At 33.7% G+C, this 5,444-nt stretch overlaps 1 pseudogene; it reads right to left on the bottom strand.

Annotated features, from left to right (window-relative positions):
* Positions 1 to 1,861: 1,861 nt before the first annotated feature.
* Positions 1,862 to 5,205, bottom strand: LOC147382301 (uncharacterized; annotated as a pseudogene).
* Between the last annotated feature and the right edge of the window lie 239 nt (positions 5,206 to 5,444).

Raw genomic sequence — 5,444 nt, 5'->3', positions numbered from 1 at the left:
TACTACCATCAACATATCCCATTAATTTTTGACCACTCAACAAAGGTTTAAATTGGGATTTTCATAACAAATAATTATTTGAATTGAGTTTTATGAAGACTAAATTCAAAATGGATGACAAAAAGAAAGAGTCGGTGTTACCGTGGCCATTGATAAGATTAATTACTCCCATACCCTCCTGCAATCGCATGTTCCTTTGAATAAGGAACGTGTGATTGGTTAGTATCAAATTTCTTGATATTGCAATTATTAAATTCTTATTATTGCCAACGAGTATCCATCATGCTTTCAGTGGTCATTGACTGTTTGTGAGCTCATCATGGAGTCTGTCGGAGTCGATGGTCACTAAATCAAATCATATGATTTCTCCCAAAAACATTTGATTGGATAACATGACTTGATAATTATATCTCGATCGAGATTATAAATAACAAAAAATAAAGACTATTAAGGAGATAGAAATTGTAAAATAGGAGTTGGAGATTTTATTCATATAAAAAAAAAATCTAATGAATGACAGCCTGCCAATAGTGTTGCCACCATCGGCAGTAGAAGGTGGATTCACTAGATCGATCTCTCAAAAGAGACTATGCTCTTATACCATATAAAAGAATGAGATATTATTTAATCTCTTTGATAACAACTACAGCAACCCTAATAGGGTTTTGTAGAAATCAAATCATATCTAGAGATAAACTCTATTCCTAATAAATCTCAACCAAATCAAACTAACATTATCTTAATCTCAATAGATATGATACGGTGTACCGTAGTACATCATATTACAATGCAACATAACTAATTGCTCCTATAAATCTAAGCTCTCCCATGCGTCAAATTTACCACATTAAATAAAATATCTACAAGTATTTATCAAATCCGAGGTAGACATGACATTCTCTAACTCACCCATACCCAAGTCGTGAAACACATCAAATCGACATTAATTACATCAATACACTATTGATCAAAGTCAAGTATCAACATTAATGAGGCATAGGTACAAAATCCAATGGCAGAATTAATAGCCTCCATCATGCTCATGACTTACCTGGCATTAGACTTGGACCAACCTCGGATTCTTCTCTAGGTAATTCATTCCCAAAATCCTTCACACTCTGCAATTCAACTGTTCATCATCTTTTCCAATTTTTCATTCATCTGTTTTACTAACATAACATTCGGAGGCTCTCTAACAGGCACTACACTAGGATCCCCATTATTCACACCTTCATGAAGTAGTGGAAGAGAAAATATTGACCAAGTCATCACAAACAGTAGAAGAAAGTTGTTATATCAAGATCAAGCCACCATCAAAAGATAATTCTCATCTCGAAGAGTGAAAACCATTAAATTCATGATAAATCGCTTAAAAAACATACTCAAATATAGTACATCCCCTAAAAACCTAACCTAGAGGAATCATGATACTCCTAAACTAAAAGAAAATCAATATCTACATGCCTAGACTTGTAAGTCCCATACTCATATCCTTTTAAATGGTCAATATGCATACCACATGGCATGATTGATGGCTTTGGTATAATCTTGGAATATGTGTCAATATGCTTATTAAGATATGTTTTAGCTAAATCAATCCTAAGATCGAGATTCATATTGATTAGTATAACATATCTAGATAGAGTAATATTTCATCTCTCACATCCACCAATTTGCAACTAGAGATCTAAGATGAATTGATCATTGAGTACACAAACCCTTAATTTATCATACAAAAAACAAATACTAAACAAAGTCTCTTGGATCTTAAGAAATACTTACTAATACGTTAATTTAAAAAAATGCAAAATAGTCTCTAAAAAAAAAATCACCAAATGCAAATTATAATAAGTGTTTCACACTAATTCAAGAATGTATAGATGACAATGGAAATATAAACCACAAGTGTGGATGTAAGTACTGTAATCAGATATGGAGTCGCACAAACAATAGATTTGCTACCACAAAAAAGTACTCTAAGCATAACCTTGATAAGGTTCACCATAGATAACATCAAGAACCACATCCCATCACCGAACATATCGTTGATCTTAACATCCCATGCATAAAAAATGTTAGATTGATGTGGGCCCTAAAGGCCTCATCAACATCCTTATTGTTAGTAAGATTGATGGCTAATCTGATACCTTGAGCAACCAAGTTTGAGAAGAGGAAGAAACTGAAAGAAATAATTTCGAAGACTAAAATCTTCTAACTATATGTCGATACTGACATTACAATGGGATTTATTCTCTAGGCTTTGTTGACCTAGTATGGATGATAAACCCACGAATACAACTATTGTAAAGATGGAGTTTACATTAACGAGGCCACCTAATGCTATCACATGATTACTTGTTGTTGTTGGTAGTGGTGAAGAAAATGTTGATGCATTCTTCTTGGTTCACTATTGTAGTATTCTCTAGGATATGATTCATATCCAATTTTTTTTTTTTTTAAATTAGAATTTTAGACAAATCTAATAAGAAAAGGGGTAGAACAAAAAACATAACTTAGGCTATGTCTGGTAACACTTCTAAAGTCTAAAGTCTGAAAACTAGAAATTAGACGCTAGAAGTTTCATCCAGCATCCCCCCATCACTAGTTCGAAACTTCTAAATTTGATTATGAAATCTAAAAATAAAATAAAAAAGGAAACAAAACTTTTGAAGTCTTAATTTTAAATTTAGACCACCTCCTTTTAAACTTCAGAAATGTTACCAAGTGAAAGCGCCCTCGATCTGCGGGGTGCGCGGATCCGCTTTTGACCCTTGAGGTTTGGGAGTCGCCACCTAGTTATTACGGTCTAGGAACCAAATTGACCCTACAATGGATAAAAAGAACTAATCTACTATAGAAATCTGAATCCGGGGATCATGTTACGGGGTTGGAAGGTGTTAGGCACCAATCCCGCCCGGCTAATGCCGGTCTCTACTTATCCCAAATAGATCTACATTGCTAATGATAAACCTAGATTAAAAAAAATAAAAAAATTTACCTTTGATTTGCAAAAGTGTTATTCCCTCAGATCTGGTGAGAATGGCTCCTTGTACCGTATTCCTTACTTCGTTTTATCTCCGGATCTGATTCCTGATCTCCGAGGTAAGGTATCTCCTTCTTGGATCTGGGTACTTCGAATTTGTTGTGGATTTTTAGGATGTTTTTGAGAGGTTTTTGGGTGTTTTTTAGGCTAAAATCGGAGTAGGGGTGTTAGGGAAGGAGTTGGGGATCCAAAATTAGGATTTTGGAGGGGTTGTGGAGGCTTCTTCACCTACTTTTTCTAGGGTTTTTTCTTTGATACGAAAATAGGGTGTGGAGGCTCCTATTTATAAAGTTTTTAGAAGCATTTAAGGTTTGATTAGGGTTTCTTTTAGGGTTTCAATTAAGGTTTTGACTTAGTCTTTAGGGTTTTAGGGTTTTGACTTTAGTCTTATGAGATTGACTTGATTAGTTTTAGATTAGGGTTTGGATTTAGGGTTTTGACCTTAGTCTTATGAGATTGACTTGATTAGTTTAGATTAGGGTTTTGATTTAGGGTTTTGACCTTAGTCTTATGAGATTGACTCGATTAGTACCTTGACTTCAGTCTTGCTTGATTGACTTTAATTTTGACTTCAGTCTCACTTGATTGACTTTAATACCTTGACTTCAGTCTTGCTTGATTTACTTTTAATTTTTGGAGAACCCCCTTCTATTATATCTTTAATTCTTTGAACCCCCAAATGGAGGGGTCCTTAAAGAAATATCCCACGAACCCTCAACAATTTTGCCTGAGAGTCCAATTAATCGATTTTTTAGGTTCAACTTTTTAAATTAATTTCATTAATATTTCACTTTAATTATTTAATGTTTTATTTATTAATTTCGAATTTTTTAATTATGAAAATTGTGAAATTACCGTTTTGCCCTCGGAGAGGATTTTTTACGTTTTAAGTCGTTTTTCAATGTTCCAGGATGTTTTGGAATCAGTTTTTCGTAAGGAATTCAATGGGAATGTTGGTTTTTGTCATTTATGAAGTTTTTTTATATGAAATGATCGTGAACTTTATGAGGGGTATTTTCGTAATTTTGTCAAATTTTGTGAAAATTGGCGAAGTGGTTTACTTGGTTTCGATTTGTTGTTTTATGTGTTTGAACGGATTTTCCTAAGCGTAATGTAGGCTCTAAGGTTGTTTTGAGGTTAGGGGTATTTTGGTAATTTAATCATTTTTTGTGATTTTTATCGTGAAGCTTCTTTTTGGTTTGCAAGATGATGATTTCTATGTTTCTGAGGTCGTATTTTCCTAGCGTAGCGTGGTTTCTAAGTTTTGTCAGTTCGAGATACCTCATCCGGATTTCTGAAACATATCTGGTAACAAAATAAAGCATTGGAATAGACATCCATCATTGGGAACCTTTGCGATCGGGTTGACGACTTGATTAATCAGGCGGATGCAAAAATGGGGTGTCTACACCAAGCACATACTCACCCTTCCATGGCTAAATGTTCTTCTTAATTTGCCTTCTTAATTGTGTGTTGTGCATGGTCATGGAGTTCGTGGCTTTAATTACAAAAGAGGATATAGTAAGAGGGAGACACAAGTAAAGGTCGGTTCTTTGAAGAGTGGGTGTGTTTATCATGTTATTAAAACTTGGAATTCTATGCCTTGTTGATTCGGCCGAGTAACCTCCTTTCTCATGAGATAAATTATTTATATATTGGTATATATTAAAAAAATTATAACTTTTTAATTAATAAAATATTGTGAATTAGAAGATATTTACTCCCAAATTTATATTTTCATTTAGCAAATAAATATTTAAATTATTAAAAAATAATTATTTTATGAAAAAGTTAAGAAACTGAGTTGATTGGGATGAGTTCTGTTAACTTTGCTAAGACTTTCAAATTATTTCCCTATCTTTGTTATCACATGGGACAATGTGGAAGACAATTCACATTGAATATCCTGTTCATTCTTGACCGACATCAAGATAACTCGCCTAGTTCATCTCATTTAAATTAAGTTTTTAATTATTTATCATTATATATATATATATATATATCTGTTAGTTTAGTGGTATTTTTGTAATAAAAGGAGTATGATCGGCTTATACTTTTGATGTTTTCTTCTGGAAACCTAGGAAATGAATACTATGCACATTATAGGAAGGGTGTCTAGTGCTTCCCAATCCCCAGCATATACTCACATTGACTGAAGCCATCGAGCCAAGCTACGTGGAGTCTCGCGTCTCATAGGATCATCTATTGCTTGTAATACACTTATTGCTTTTGTAATGTGTTATACCGTGTAATCTTAATATTATATCAACAAAGTTGCCTCCAAACTTTACTTCGTGTTGTCTCGTTATCTTGTTTGCTTGCTACGTTTGTGGTATACGATCATTTTTACAAGCTTGCTTGTGGATTAGCAACCCCTTGTGCCGCACGACCTCGCTTCGAA

This window comes from Akebia trifoliata, chromosome 16 (genome assembly GCF_017979445.1).
Source record: "Akebia trifoliata isolate Shusen 1 chromosome 16, ASM1797944v1, whole genome shotgun sequence".
In the NCBI taxonomy this organism is placed as follows: domain Eukaryota; kingdom Viridiplantae; phylum Streptophyta; class Magnoliopsida; order Ranunculales; family Lardizabalaceae; genus Akebia; species Akebia trifoliata.
This window is presented reverse-complemented; position numbering and strand designations above follow the sequence as displayed.